The sequence below is a fragment of the Hyperolius riggenbachi genome, chromosome 11 (genome assembly GCF_040937935.1).
Source record: "Hyperolius riggenbachi isolate aHypRig1 chromosome 11, aHypRig1.pri, whole genome shotgun sequence".
In the NCBI taxonomy this organism is placed as follows: domain Eukaryota; kingdom Metazoa; phylum Chordata; class Amphibia; order Anura; family Hyperoliidae; genus Hyperolius; species Hyperolius riggenbachi.
Window position 1 is genome coordinate 167938126 of NC_090656.1, and position 16494 is coordinate 167954619.

The 16494-nt window shown below is 40.0% G+C and overlaps 1 protein-coding gene and 1 long non-coding RNA gene across 9 annotated transcripts in view; one reads left to right on the top strand and one right to left on the bottom strand.

Moving 5' to 3' along the window:
* The window catches only part of ZNF423 (zinc finger protein 423), a 464204-nt gene that overhangs the window by 147362 nt on the left and 300348 nt on the right, over positions 1-16494 (bottom strand). The gene's annotated exons all lie outside the window — the stretch shown is intronic.
* Positions 482-12175, top strand: LOC137538734 (uncharacterized). The gene is made up of 3 exons (XR_011024874.1): positions 482-553; positions 8081-8221; positions 11996-12175. It is a non-coding gene; the product is annotated as an uncharacterized lncRNA (long non-coding RNA).

Consider the following 16494-nt stretch of genomic DNA (forward strand, 5'->3'; position numbering starts at 1 on the left):
TGGCATTTTGGTGTAGCAATTTTTTATTTTTTTGTACAGTAGAATTAGAAGTGTACAGCTTTTGAAAAAAAAAAAAAAAAAAAAAAAAAGCTTGAAAAAAATCGCTCTGTTCTAGCGCTTTTTACAGCAATTTTTCACTTTCCTATACTTAACATTGAGGTTAAATCACCTCAGAAATGCTGCAGGACCCATGTGATTGCTATATCAACTGGAACGACAGCCCTAAAGATTTGAATACATTTTCACCAGCATATGATGTTTACAAGTAAGAACACTGAAACAGGCTAACTTGTAAGATTTTCACATTCCACATTTGAAAGTTTTCACTAGGACGTACTTAAATTCAACTGACTGGTGTGCTTCCAATTTGTTCAGAGAATCGTGAGGGGATGTGTTGCTTCTGTGTCAAATGACAGGAGAGAGTGTGGCCACTCAGTGCACTGCATGGTGAGCAGATCTATCACTCTTCACTGTACTCAGTGAGACATTTAGCAGTTTGAAGAGAAGAGCAATGATTTGAAACGATTCACTGAAGCTACAGAGGAGGGAGCAGGTTAGTGATTATAGGCGAAAGCTATTTGCAGACATGCTACTTTTGTTATCCAAAACACCCATTAGGGTTCATTTTGGGCAGCAGTCTCTGCACAGCATGCAGCTTAGCTCCTGGCCAAGCAGCGAGTTCTGTTCCATGGAGAGGGGGAGGATGAGCAAGTAATAGCCTGCTGTGGGAACCAGTTTTGAAGTTCCTGGAGAACAATAGTGGGTCCAGTGTCTAGTTATCTCCTGACTCATTTAAAGTGGACCCTGAACTCTTGCACATGACAGAAGGAAACTATAGAGAAATGCACCTTGTATGTATTTAGAGAGTTTAGCCTGTCTAATTCCTCCTCATCTGTGTCTAATAAGTTGTAATTTGATCCTTCGGTTGTGTCAGCTGACTGCCACGGCAGAGAGGCTAATTTGAAAGCACAGGATGTTAACAATATGTCTGCTTCCATGAAAGCAGGAGGTATATACACTCAGATTTATTGCAGGATTGGTACCAGCTGTAACAAAGAATTGTTTTTTCTTTAAAGGGTATTATGCTGTTGCTTATCTTTTAGAGCAGAGAGGACGTTTTGAGTTCAGGTCCGCTTTAAAGGACACCTGAAGTGAGGTTTATTTCCTTTAGCAATACCAGTAACCTGGCTATCCTGTTGATCCCCTGCCTCTAATACTTTTAGCCATAGACCCCGAACAAGCATGATGCAGATCAGGTGTTTCTGACATTTTTGTCAAATCTGACAAGATTAGCTGCGTGCTTGTTTCTGGTGTGATTCAGAAACTGCTGCAGCCAAATAGATTTGCAAGGCTGCCAGGCAACTGGTATTGATTAAAAGGAAATAAATATGGCAGCATCCATATACTTCTCACTTCAGGTTCCCTTTAAATAGCATGAGTCAACCAGCTGGCTAGAGATGTTTATTTTTCTTTTTTACAACTTCTGCTGTAAACTTTTGAAATTCAGTTTCATCATAGCCAAACTTGCGGGTTGTCAGCAGAAGCGTCAGGAATATGGAGAGCAGCGTGTCGTGAGAGGTGGGGACACAGGTTAGTTAACAGTCTTTGTCATGGCCCATGTCTACCAACATGCAAGGTTCAGTTTCGCAAAAGGCAAAACGAAATTTTGTACTCGCTGGCACATCCTTACTTTTAAAATAAAATACATTTTAAAAGGTCGAAATAAATGATTATTCAGCTCCAATTACACTTGTGATTACTTGCAGATAAGCGAAAATTAGACAGGCTCTTCTCTCTAAATACATACATGATGGATTTCTCTGCGTTTTCCTTGTCTCCTGTGCAAGAGTTTAGGTTTGCATTAAGTGAACGACAAATGAATGATCCACAATGGTGCTAAGGCATTTTGATCGACATGACAGATCACTTCGGGAGATCATCGTTCATCGTCAGCAGTGTGTACAGTTCCATGAGGAGGTGTCCCTGAAATCTATGGCACTTCGCCTACATCCTGTATCGTTTAATGATCCTATTGGTTAATGATCATTAGGCCTTTTGGTTGCAGTCTTCTGCCCTTGTTCACCTCAAATCGCTCCAGATCTTTTGGCTTTGATCATGGAGCGATTACTCATCGTCGTTTCACAAGATTCTATCTTTCGGTGTGCACATAGGGTAACCATTTAAACTTGCAAAAGATTACATTTCACGTAAGTGAAGACTTCTCTTTAAATTCAAATTGAAAAAAAAAAAAAGGAATAGAGACGGGGAAGCACATTATAGATGACAGGGTGATGCACAGCTTTTACTTTGCAAGCATTTCCCTGCACCTTTAATGTCTGCTCCTGTCATCGCTTACAGCTCCTTCCTACATAAAGATAGTATTCCATCACTTTTTTTTACCGCTAGGATTAATGCTGTAAAATGTCAGTTCCTACAGTGAAATTTATCAACATTATGATATACCATAGAATATGGCACCACAGACAAATGTGCTACATTAAAAATTTGTCTTCAATTCCCCCAAGACATTGGCCTCTGCAATTTCTGTAACAGTTTATGTATTTATGCCATTAAATGGCACAGGGTGATAATCATGACTTCCTTTACAGGTACACAACAGAAACGCATACATTTGGGCTGGGCTCACAAAGTGATGGGCATTGTCACTTGACCTACAAGTTTTGAATTATAGCATGTTGCAGTTATTTTTCTTTGAGGGGGGAATAAAATCTAAGCAAATATGAGTTAGCAGCAGGAAGCTAATAATGTGTCTCCAGCTGTTCTAGTTAACCTGCAAATGTGACCATCTGCACCTCAGGAGTACAAGGGAAGCAGAGCTGGGGGAAGGAGTAGAAGAAATGGAGTGTATAGATCACTCTATCACAGGCAGAATATGTGGGACAAATGCCTGACCTTCAGCTGCAACATTTAGAATTAAGTTATTAAAAATGAAAGCATTAAGACAGCACAAATAAGATGTTTCATATATTTTAGAGGGAAACAAGTGATAATACAGACACACACACACGACATGACATCAAAGTATATTTTTGCCCTCAATGCAATACAGTATCACTGTACTATAAGCAGTGAGTGATGTAATCATGCTTTATTACATACAGATTCATGTGATCAGGTAGAGGGTAGTTTTCTCAATGACACGGGTACAATAAACTGCATTTAGGCCCGTTTCACAAAGCACGCGGTCAGCTGCTCCTGTGTACCGGCCGGGTGCTATCTAGCACTAAGCACAGGGGATAGAGAAGCGGGCACCATATTGAGTCACATCTGAGCGCTGCCTGGCCATGCTCGGACACATTATTTTGTGGTCTTTTGCTGCCAGGTTACTCCACCATGTGCCGAACACCGCAATGTGTGGGGTTACAAATGCTGCCTTTCAGCAGCATTACATTTAGAGCAGCTGAAAGGCGTTCAAGGATGGCAGATGGGAGGCTGAACTGCCCAAAAAGCACACAGTTCAGCCGTCCATCTGAAAGAGACCACAAGATGCCCATGCACTCGACTGAAAAAATGAAAAATGTACTAACTTCAACCTGCCAGTTATAGATTGTTTTTGAAAGGATTCATTTTGTACTTGGAATTGATCAATAACTTATGATCGATTTTGAGGCTCTCAATGAGTGAAAATATATTCTGACCGGATATAAAATGTTATCAGAATTGGTAGCCATAACATATCGATCTAATCAAATTGGTGCCGCTCTTTGTGGTATGATTTACGTTCCAAATCACCATTTCTAATAATCTGATTGCTTATTCTGAGTCATAGAACAGAACCCTTATGCTGGGAACACACAGTGCAATTTCCCATCCGATCGACGGGTGATCGGACAGGAAGTTGTACTAAGTGTACATGCCCAAACTGCCCACGATCGATAAAGGGATCAATTTTCCAATGATAAGTTCGCAAAATCGATCCCTATGCCCTTGGAGGCTATGAAAACCCACACATAAGAATAGAAAATTCTACATAAAGAAGAACACACTTCCCAATTCACAACAGAAAAAAAAACACACCCAGTTGCACTTACCAGCAGAATATCACTCCACTGCCATCACTCTGCCACTCTTACACCTCAGATAGTAGAAATATGCCCAGTTCGGGATTGTAACCATGGCAGACTCAAGCCTATGACATGGTCAATCTATGATGAACGTCTTACTACATTTTTGCACTCTGCATATTACATGGTTTGGACCTTGTCCCAGCTCTGGTTTCCTGTGCTTGACTACTATAGATTTCAGGTAATAGAGCTTAGTGAAGGCTAAACCAAGAAAAAGACGAATTACCTTACATTGAAGAATTGTTTTAGTGCTGGTTACAATGGATTTATGTCACATCTTTCCTGAACTACACAATAAGAAAGCAAAGATTCTTCACTGAAAACAATGGAAAAGGCCAGGTCCTCAATTTAACAATAAAGTTACAAAAATAAAGGGAAGAATTACTGTCCTCTTTACACGTCTGTATTCTCTCCTCCAAATGCCTCCCTGTGCCTTATCTCCAGGCTGTCTGTGTACAGACAGCTATAACCCTTGGGCTTGTTATTTACTGCATTGCAGATTCATCCACTGAAGTTTTTTTTTCTCCATCTTCTCCAACCTTCATCTTTACACGTTTAACACTGTACACAAAAGTCAGCAATCATACTATATATAGAGAAAGAAAAGGTGCTTATTGAAAAAGATGTTCTATCTTCTGTAGTCCCACGGGGCTTAAAGCAGAACAAACTCTTGGTAACAGTCAAGGCAATAGAATGGGCTCTGCCTGCCGACTGTGCAAAGCTCGATCACTTCTTTTGCTTTTATAGAGGTGATATAAAGTCATCTTACTTCCCCAGTCTGAGCATTAACAATTAATAGGAATCAAATCAGCTTTTTAGCTATGCAAAACACAGACTGAAACTTTAGGTTTAGGCTTATTTCCATTTTTAAATAGGAAAATATAAACAATAATTGGAACATCAAGAAAATCTAATTAAATGTAAATATAATCAGTAACATGTGGAACAGGTGATCCCTCTACTAAAAATTAAAAGTCCACTATTGCAAAAAAATTAAATTATTAAAACACATGTGCACAAGGAGGACATTTCTTCCAGAGTAAAATGCACTATACATTACTTTTCTCCTATGTTGCGGTCACTTACAGTAAGCAGTAAAAAAAAAACAGATCTGACAGATTTTGGACTAGTTCATCTCATGGTGGAATTCTGAGGGGTTTCTTTAATTTCAAAAGCACTAATGCAGAATTGATGCAGAATGGATGCAAAAAAACAGACTCCAATGAATGCCTATGGGAAAATTTGCATCAGAAAAATCGCGTTTAGTGGAAACAGGTTCATAGACATTCATTGGAGTCAGTTTTTCTGCATCCATTCTGCATCCAATCTGCGTGTAGTGGAAATAGGCCCTTATTGAACAGCAGTTGCTTAGTCCAACTGCCATAATAGTGTGCAAATGAGTAGGAAAGATGGTTGACATCATCCTATCCAAGGATTGCTTTTGTAAAGAATAAATAAGATACTGAGAATCGCCCATGAGGACATGAATGAGTCCAAAATCTGTCAGGTCAGTTATTTAATGCCTATTGTAAGCAACAGCAACATAGGATAAAAGTAATTTCTGGTGCATTTTAATTTAGGAGAAATGTACCTCTCATAACTATATGTACACATGTATTTTAAATTACATTTTTTCCATAATAGTGGTCCTTTAAACTGCAGACTGTCCTATACAAAACACAACGACCATTGCCCTGCAGGTGTGTTATAAGGTTTAAACTAACGTTTTCAGATTACATTGTTAGAAAGTAATAACCCCCCCCCCCAGTACTTTATGGGGCCAGGCTTTACGTATAATATGAATTATTATCATTAAGAATTTATATAACACTGTCAATTTCCACATCACTTTAGAGAACATAGTCATGTCACCAACTGTTCCACAGGAAAGCTTACAATCGAATCCTTGTCATCATTATTTGGGGCTGAGTGCTGCATAGACATGTCAATAGCCTCTGTTGAAATTAAAGGTGGAGGAGGGACAATGCGCAGCAAACAAAGGGGGCTTCTGGCTAGCAAGAGGGGGAGGTGAACTATGCCATCAGTGGTCAGCTGGACATCATTGTTGCTAAAGTTTTGGTGCGCTGGATGTTTAGGCAGATTCAGCCAAGTGCGATGTAGCAAGAGTATCTAGCTTTAAGTGAAGTGCTGGGCAAAACTTATTAACTTAGAAGTTTGTTTTGGGATCTGAGAGGAACCAGAGTGCCTGAAAAAAATATTCTGTATGCAAAGACAAGGAGAACATACAAACTCTGGTGTAAGCGTCCTGGATAAGATTTGAACCTGGGACTCAAGCACTGCCATATGAGCTAAAGTCTCCCAGGTCTTGTCCCCTTAGGGTTCTCACTGATTTTCTGTTTTGCAAAGGGTTTAAAGATAATTGACATCAAATGACAAGTAATGAGGGTGAAAGCTATGGAATTATTTCAGTGTTAAAAAGTTGGCTTTGGTAGGTCCAACAAGTGGATTGGTGTTTTCTATAGTAAAGGAGGTGACTCTAATTAAGCAAGTTGTTTGGAGAGTTTCAGGATTTAACTTCATTTTTCATAAATGAATGACAGATTTAAAGTGGGATTCCGATTTCTGGTCTGGTAAAGGGCCATTGGTTTATCATTTTCATTCTGTTATGTAATGTCCTTTTCCCTTGATTTCTTTTTGTGCCATCATTACATCCATAAGTTCACATTCTAGCCTCTTGGCATCCCGGAGGGGAACTGGTGATGTGGAGCTTGCACTGAATTGTTATAAAGCCAAGAATTGCATTCTATTGAAGGTGTTTTTTTTTTTAGGTCAAAAGCAAGTCCCTTTGTAAATATCTAGGTTTTGTACAGGGAATAAGCACCACACAGCTACTGAGCTATGGACATACCATGGGGTCATGAGTACTATGGCTTTTGAAATGGAGGTCAGGTAATCTTACACTGTAAAAATTGTGACTGATACAGTACAGTAGACGGTAGTATGTGGATTACAAAACTAGGTATAGTCTCAGTTCCTAGAAATAAGTTCAGGGTATACATCAAACAAGACTTATTCTTGGAACAAAGTCATCATTTCTTTCTTACCGGATGAAAAGAAAATTTCCGGTGAAGAAGAGAAAGCTGCATTGAACTTGCCAAGGCATAGGTCCAGTAATAAACTGGTGTCAACAGCGATGTGATACTACCACTCCGTAAGTGTTCATGACTAAAAAGACTGTTTACTGACTGGCTGATGGAGCGGGTTCGCCAAACTACAGCCCACACTGTACAATGATTTTAGCAGAACAGATGTTAGATTCCATACAAATATTACTTGTAACAAACATTTTTCAAAAACAAGGCCATTCCCGATTGGTATTTAAACAATTTATTAATCAAGCAGCAATAAATAAAAGCTGCACTAGCTGTGCCCCCAACATCCCCCCCATCCATCTAAACTTGTTTTTTATTTCTTTACTACTCAACAATTTTTTAGGATAGAAAATTAAATAAATTCAGATTTCATGAGAATGACATATTGTCCCTCCTTGCAGCATGAGGGTAAAGCAAGATAAAAATGACTTTCCCACTTTAAGCTTCTGAATCAGAGTCAAAAGCATGTAAAAAAACAACAACAACAAAAAGAAATAACCTGCAGAATCATTGAATATTTAACGAAAGAGGTCCAATGAATTAGAATGGGGAAAGTAGCCACACCAAGCTAAAACCTTCTGCATAATCCTGTAGAACGAACTTCACCATAAGCCTGATTCAATTCCAAGAAGGAAAAAAAATTAACAAAAAAGCCAGAGAGCAATGACCACCACTGTTCCATGGGGTTCCGCCCACTTATAAGTAAGAATCCCACAGAGCAGTGGTGGTCACAAGACTGCTGCTGTTTCCTTCAAATAAAGTTATTTTGGCAACATTTTTACTCATTTATAGTTATGTGACTACTGGGAGGGGTTAGTTTGAAAAAAAACAAAACAAAAAACTGAACCAATTCTGAAATGAGTGAGATGTGTTTTCATTTAGGTAATGCAAAAGAAAAATTTGAATTTCAATTGAACTACATTTCCTGCATGTGTATGGAAGGTCCAAATCAGTAAAAAAAAAAAAAACATACTGGAACGGGAAAAAGAACATTATTTCTCAGTAGCATTGAGATGCACAAAGGTAAGGTATGAGTGGAATTCTTTTGGGGTTTAACCAATTTGGATTTGAAAAGTAGCATAGCACACAGAACATAGCAAAAATGTAGAAGTTGGTGAGGGGGTGTGAGCAATGTTGGATGTAAGTATAAATTACTATAATCATATGTCAGCGCTTCACTATATTTTTTTTGTGATTTACTATCACTAAAAGATATGGAGATATCCATTTTCAGCAAGCTAGGAATATCCAGACTGAAGCCGAAAAAGCACAGATCTCACCTCTGGTGCAGGATAAAATACTCGCTGAGCCTCCAGTGATGTCCTGTAGCTCCTAGTGGCTCTCCTGCATCCTCCTTGCGCAGCTATCAGCGAGTCACCTGACCAGTGTTGGGGTCATGTGACGGACGGCAGAAAGCTGATAGGAGCTACAGGGTGTTGCTGGAGTAATTTTTGCCCAGCAAATCCCCCCCCCCCCCCCCCAGGCAAAAAACATCCCCGTCATCTCCTCAGACATGCTGGTTAGTTGAGACTTCCAGTTGCCTGAGATCCAGATAATGGGAAATTTGCTGTATTCGTTTTACATATGCAAGCAGGCTAAATTAAGGTTTGCCATCAATCCATGCAATGTATAGCACAGAACTTAGGCGATTCTCTTCTGTGATTGTGGAGATACACCATGTAAAATCTATCACTTTAAGGCACAGACTGAGCTGTTTGTATGACGTTACTTCTACTCCCTCCAATCTTAAAAGCAGAATTCAGAGATTAAAAAGAACCATACTATACTCACCACATCTTTCAGTTTGCCACTGGCCCATAGTGCTGTTGAAAACAAAGAAAACCCTGAGAATCTCCCATGAGGAGATAAACTGGCCCAAAACCTGTTGGTTCAGTCAGATTTTAACTGCCTACTTTTTTTTGAGATAGTAGTCCTTTAAGACAAGTCAGCAGAAGCAGTTCCCATAGTTGTATCCTCACAGGTAAACTAGGAGATTTCAGCTTAGAATGACTGAACATTTTTTTTTATTATGCTATTGCCCCTGAAATGTAGCTTTTTGCTGATAAACCATTACAGGGTGGCACTCAGAAACCCCTTTCCTCACTGTTCCCCAGTTGTTCCTTAAAGAGAACCAGAGACGAAGCACCCTCATTGTATTTTATCATATATATCAATGGAAACATAACAGTAAACACCTACTCTGCTATCTGTTTCATTCTTCACTGCTCAGTCTTCTTGTTATCGGCCCTGATAAAATCCCCAACTGAGCATTAAGTCTAGTTTTGCCCCGGAATGATTATAGCTGAGTCAGTCTTCTGTGAGGTCTTTTCATGCCCAAGCCCGCCCCCTCCTGACTCTGCTTTCATGCTACGAGGATACGTTTGAAAAGACATCACAGAAGACTGACTCAGCTATATTCATTCCTGGGCAAAGCTAGACTGAATGCTCAGTCAGGGATTTTATCAGGGCTGATAACAAGAAGACTGAGCAGTGAAGAATGAAACAAAGAGCAGAGTAGGTGTTTACTGTTATGTTCCCATTGATATATATGATAAAATACAATGCGGGTGCTTTGACTCTGGTTCTCTTTAATAATATGATTTCTTTCCTAGAAAATATCTCATAACATAATGTAGGAAAGAAGCCTACGTAAATGTTAGACTGACAAGGGAATGGCACGTACAAAGCATTAACTGTATAAAGTATCCATGAAAGTTCCAAGTACAGTCCTGGCCAAACGTTTTGAGAATGTCAAAAATATTAGTATTCACAACGTTTGCTGCTAAACTGCTTTTAGATCTTTGTTTCAGTTGTTTATGCGACGTACTGAAATATAATTATAAGCATTTCATACGTTTCAAAGGCCTTTATTGACAATTACATGAGATTTATGCAAAGAGTCAGCATTTGCAGTGTTGGCCCTTCTTTTTCAGGACCTCTGCATTTCGACTGGGCATGCTCTCAATCAACTTCTGGGCCAAATCCTGTTTGATAGCAACCCATTCTTTCATAATCACTTCTTTGAGTTTCTCAGAATTAGTTGGTTTTTGTTTGTCCTCCCGCCTCTTGAGGAATGACCACAAGTTCTCAATTGGATTAAGATCTGGGGAGTTTCCAGGCCATGGACCCAAAATTTCAACGTTTTGGTCCCCGAGCCACTTCGTTATCACTTTTGCCTTATGACACGGTACTCCATCGTGCTGGAAAATGCATTGTTCTTCCCCAAACTGTTGTTGGATTGTTGGAAGAAGTTCCTGTTGGAGGGTGTTTTGGTACCATTCTTTATTCATGGCTGTGTTTTTTGGCAAAATTGTGAGTGAGCCCACTCCGTTGGATGAGAAGCAACCCCACACATGAATAGTCTCAGGATGCTTTACGGTTGGCATGACACAGGACTGATGGTAGCGCTCACCTTTTCTTCTCCTGACAAGCCTTTTTCCAGATGCCCCAAACAATCGGAAAGGGGCTTCATCAAAGAATATGACTCTGCCCCAGTCCTCAGCAGTCCATTCACCATACTTTCTGCAGAAGATCAACCTGTCCCTGATTTTTTGGGGGAGAGAAGTGTCTTTTTTGCTGCCCTTCTTGACACCAGGCCATCTTCCAAAAGTTTCTCCTCACTGTGCATGCAGATGCGCTCACATTGCCTGCTGCCATTCCTGAGCAACCTCTGCACCAGTTGCACTCCGATCTCGCAGCTGAATCCTCTTTAGGAGACGATGGTGCTTGCTGGACTTTCTTGGATGTCCTAAAGCCTTAACAAGAATTGAACCCCTTTCCTTGAAGTTCTTGATGATCCTATAAATTGTTGATTTAGGTGCAATCTTAGTAGCCACAAGATTCTTGCCTGTGAAGCCATTTTTATGCAGTGCAATGGCTGCTTGCGTTTCTTTGCTGGTCACCATGGTTAACAATGGAAGATCAATGATTTCAAGCATCACCCTCCTTTTAACATGTCAAGTCTGCCATTCTAACCCAATCAGCCTGACATAATGATCTCCAGACTTGTGCTCGTCAACTTTCTCACCTGAGTTAACAAGACGATTACTTAAATTATCTCAGCAGGTCCTTTAGTGATAGCAATGAAATGCAGTGGAAAGGTTTTTGGGGGGATTAAGTTAATTTTCATGGCAAAGAAGGACTATGCAGTTCATCTGAACACTCTTCATAACATTCTGGAGTATAAGCAAATTGCTGCTATAAAAACTTAAACACCAACTTTTCTAATTTCCAATATTTTTGACAGTCTCAACATTTTTGGCAAGGACTGTAGTTTGTTTAGAAAAGAGAAGGAAAACTAAAGAGAAAACTTCTCTTTAAAATTTATTTACCGGATTATGGCCCATATGCAATTCACTTTTTCTCCTGAGTTTTCTCCAAGGAGATAATATTTCATCTTTGATTTAAAGTAACTTTTCAGCCCTTTATAATGGAAAAAGTACCAAAAAGTAGGTGAAAAGTGCTGTCAAAATTATTTTGAGTATTTGTTTGCTTGTTGGTGATTTCAAAGGTATTTTATTTACAAGTTGTAAACATTTCACCTAGGTGAAAAAAGGGAATTGCATATGGCCCTATGTGTGAAAATGTGGAATGGTGTATAGTTTAGAACCACTGTTGGGCTTCTAATGCTACCTGGCTTGCCATTTTACTCTTAACTTCCTGGTCTCCATCACTAGGGCAGGAAGTGAGTGAGGTAACCAATAGAACAGTAAAATAGTTGCAGCAGTTATAAGTTTTCCCCACTTAATTAAAAGAGGAAATATAGTTTTTTATTTGGCTTTTGTCTCCACTTTACAGATACTCCACACTTCTTACATGTTTGGTGACAGCGGTAAATATGCTCGACAAGGAACTCTACAGCTAAAAATCTGATAATGGTTCAAACTCTTCCCAACTTTGTCCACAGCTAAAAAGAAAAAATAATGGCTGGAGTTCTACGTTCATAATTTTCACCAGTAAGCAGCATCAAAAACAGCTTGTATTAAATATTTATAACCCATAGATAACATATGCACACTACAGTTGTGAACATGTGGAGGTGGAATCACATGCTTACTCTAATACATCTGTGCTTCATGGAACATTTATGCAAACCGTTCCATATCCACACACAACACATACTTCACCCCCTTCTCATCCTCAACAGAACACAGTAAGATCCAGTAATAAATTAGAGGGAAGAAAATTACACAGGAATTCCTTACACAGTAACTTCCAGGAAAGCTTACAATAACTGTTTGAAAATATACCCAAAAGATCAGCAACAAAATATCTCTGTCATAAAGAAGATCATACCTGCCCATAATATATATCAGCAGAAACATGCTTCATTTAGGAATAAGTGCAGAATAATTTACATCAAATCACTGTCAATAGCCTATGGGGCCAGGAAAGAAAAAAATGCTTTGCCTGCAATTACTGCTTCTCCCACAAGAGTGCACTGCAACCTGAACACTTATTGTGGTTCTTTAATAAATGCCTGGTATCCTTGCAGACTGCTATATAACTCAAAAATTATAATTAAAATGTCTTAGCTCCTGTATTTATAGTAACAGTTAAACTACTGTGCTTTCTCCAAGTCAGAGTCATTTACTTGAGAACAGCACAGTTTATGGTGAACAGATCTTTGAAACTGTACCACTGGGATATGGTACAGCCACATGTAACTCAATATATGTCAACAGCTGTAAAAATATTGGTAGGCGGAAGGGAAAAGAAGAAAAAAAAATCCATGAAACACTGATCAAGTACCCCAGTCTCTAGCAGTTTATTTTTGCATTCACCCCCACAACCCCCCACCCTTCCCCATATAATTGGGCAATTTCGGCAACAGCTATCATAAGCAGCCAAGTTGTCTTTGAGGTCTGATGATCAAAAAGGTTCTAAATGAGAATGATTTCGAAGTAGGAGGCCTCATGAGTGACCAAGGCTCTTCTATGTAGCAGAAGGGCTTGTTCTAATCTTACCAACTGCACGCTTTCGTCAGAGCATATTCCCAAGGAGTTCACAGCTCCCCAGGGCAAAGCTACAGCAAATTCTGGCTAATCCCCTCAGCATACAAATGAACTCCTAGTAAGAAAAGATGCTGGGCCAACACAGCGTGTGCTTGTGTCTGTATGTGTGTGTGTTTGTATGTGTATGTATACGTGTGTGTGTGTGTGTGTGTGTGTGTGTGTGTGTGTGTGTGTGTGTGTGTGTGTGTGTGTGTGTGTGTGTGTGTGTGTGTGTACACGTGTGTGTGTACAAAAGCACAGGAAGAGATAATGAAGTAGACAACACTAGGTTTTTATGTATTTGTGTGAATATATTTAATTAGCTTATTTATTAATATGTTTTTGGGCATCTGAGTAATATTGGTTTAAACTACTGAACTAGTTAAAAATGGCAAGACAAATTATTTTTGTACAGAGCCACGCAATATGTTGGTGTTTTTTATAAATTTAGAATAATAATTACAGCATCTCAGCACAGGACAGCAATTGATATTTCATCAGTGTATCATATCATGAGAGAGGACTAGGCATAGACATAGCTATATATGAGTAAATGAATACTATTTGCAGCATGCGTGGATTTACAATACCACTAGTCTCTTGGTCCAAAAGCAGATCCCCCCCCCTCCCCCCCTCCAAGACACCATTATTTTTAAAAGCACTTCTGGAAAATCAAACACAAATACATAGTGGTGAGGTCAGAAAGAGATCACCTGATCACAACATTAACACAGGCAGCTGTGCAGTAGAATATGAACCAACAACAAGGCACTGTATAAACAAATGTGTACATAAGTAAAGCATATCAAAGCATATTAAACATTTTACACTACCACGCATGTTATGTTCTAGATTGCTACAATACGTTCGTTTTTTTCATTTTCTGCACACATCCTTCCACCCTTTGCTTCGACTGTGTTTGTGCTATGGGAGTAATGCAAAGTGCACAGCGCCAATTACAATGTGCACATAAATTACAGACACAATCAGTTACCACGGTGCAAACACGTTTTCAAACACACTGTCCAGAACAACTCTCATATGCGGACATCATATAGGGGAATCATCAAGCCCCTTCTTAAAAAACCTTCCATGGATCCAGATGCTATGAGCAGCTACAGACCTGTCTCCAACCTCGCCTTCTTAGGTAAAGTTATTGAAAAGGCTGTCTATCTGCAACTTGAAACCTGGCTGTCAGTAAACAACATCCTGGACCCTCTACAATCTGGCTTTAAGAAACACCACAGCTGTGAAACAGCCCTCATCCAAGTCTGCAACGATCTGCTCATGGCAAGGGACAGAGGAGAATGCTCCATCCTAATCCTGTTGGATCTCTCAGCGGCTTTTGATACAGTTGACCATGAAATCCTGCTTAACAGACTGCAGGAGTACTGTGGCATCAGTGGATCAGTCCTCCAGTGGTTCAGATCATTCCTGACTGACAGTACACAGAGAGTATCCCTAGGACCTATAATGTCCAAACCTGCACCTCTACAATTCGGAGTGCCACAAGGATCAATCCTATCCCCTCTGCTGTTTGCAATCTACATGTTGCCACTCGGCACACTTATCCAACGACATGGCCTGACGTACCACTGCTACGCCGATGACACACAGCTATACCTGTCCTTCAAACCTGGTGGAACAGACCCTACCCCAAAAATAAACTCTTGCTTAGCTGAGCTACAGGCATGGATGAATGATAACTGGTTGAAACTGAATGCTGACAAAACTGAGGTCCTGTTTGTCCAAAGCCAGTGCCCGCCATCAAAACAGCTCTATCCTAAAGCAACACCAATCAGGATTGGGAATTCAGACATAAACAGCTCCAACTTTGTGCGCAGCCTTGGCGTACTAATCGATGGGGAATTGAGTTTCAGAAACCAAATTTCATCTGTAGTTAAATCCTCCTTTCATCTGAAGAACATTGCAAAGATTAAACATCTGATTCCCCCAGAGGATCTTGCAACCCTAGTCCACGCCTTCATCACATCACGTCTGGACTACTGCAATGCCCTTTATGTTGGCCTCCCCAAAAAGGACCTGCGTCGCCTGCAATTAGTGCAGAATTCTGCTGCCAGATTGCTAACAAACCAGCCTCGCCACTGTCATATTACACCGATCCTTCGCTCACTGCACTGGCTACCAGTAGAATGGAGAATACTCTTCAAGATTGGACTGCTGACATTCAAATCCCTGCATAGTCTAGGCCCTGGATACATGAAGGACTTGCTGAAGCTGCACCACACCTCTCACAACCTCAGATCAGCAAGTTCTGTAAACTTGGTCACTCCCAGAGTGCACCTCAAAAAATCTGGAGATAGAGCCTTCTGCCATGCTGCCCCTACTCTCTGGAACTCCCTACCACACCCAGTAAAGACAGCACCATCCCTGGAGCTATTCAAATCCAGACTGAAAAGCCTGGCATTTCCAGATTTATAAAATGTCTTCCTCTGTACCACGATGGTCTGAGCCATGCTTATGCGCTTTGAGTCCCACGGGAGAAAAGCGCTTTACAAATGTTATTTGTTGTTGTTGTTGTTGCATTTGTATTTGCTACTATGCTTTGTTACTGCACAAAAAAAAAAAGTGCAAAGTGTGAACAAACCTTATGTGTAGAAAATGACATCAATTATCCATAATGCTCCTGTGGGAAAGCCATTAAAATTGTGTACCTAGGCACAGTCACTAGTTTAAGAAAGGTTCTTGCGCTACATTTTACACAAAATGCACAACATTTCAGCAAAAAGCATAGCAATACAATGACATGGCAGCAATGTATACGTGTTGCCATGGGATGTTGATCTTTCTAATTTAGCTTTTTGCTCACTACTCAAAATTCCTTCTTCTTTAGTGACCTACAAGCATTCACCTTACTTTGTGTGCCAGATAAATGTTTCCAACAAAGACTGATAACCCACTATAAACAAATATATGAGTGTCTGAATATTGTAAGTATAATAAAGTTATTATAATGTTATTAGTATAATTACAGTAGCTGTTAGTGTCACGGTTACTCAGGCCACACTTGTGATGGATGTCTAATTGCCAATTGTAGTGGACCGTGCAGTATCCACTCTGGTGGTCCGTTGCAGTCCATTTGGAGTCCGGAGGTGGATGTGTTCCCACTATAGGCTTCTATGGGAAATGCATGCACTTGTCAAGAAAATATCATGCAGGACGGGTCTGTGATTCACTGATGCAAAATGAGGTGTGATCCTATTATTAACACGACCATTAGCCAATTGGATTTTCCGTTCAGCTAAAAACTGAGCCCTAAACTGACCCTGTAGTAAGGCTTGG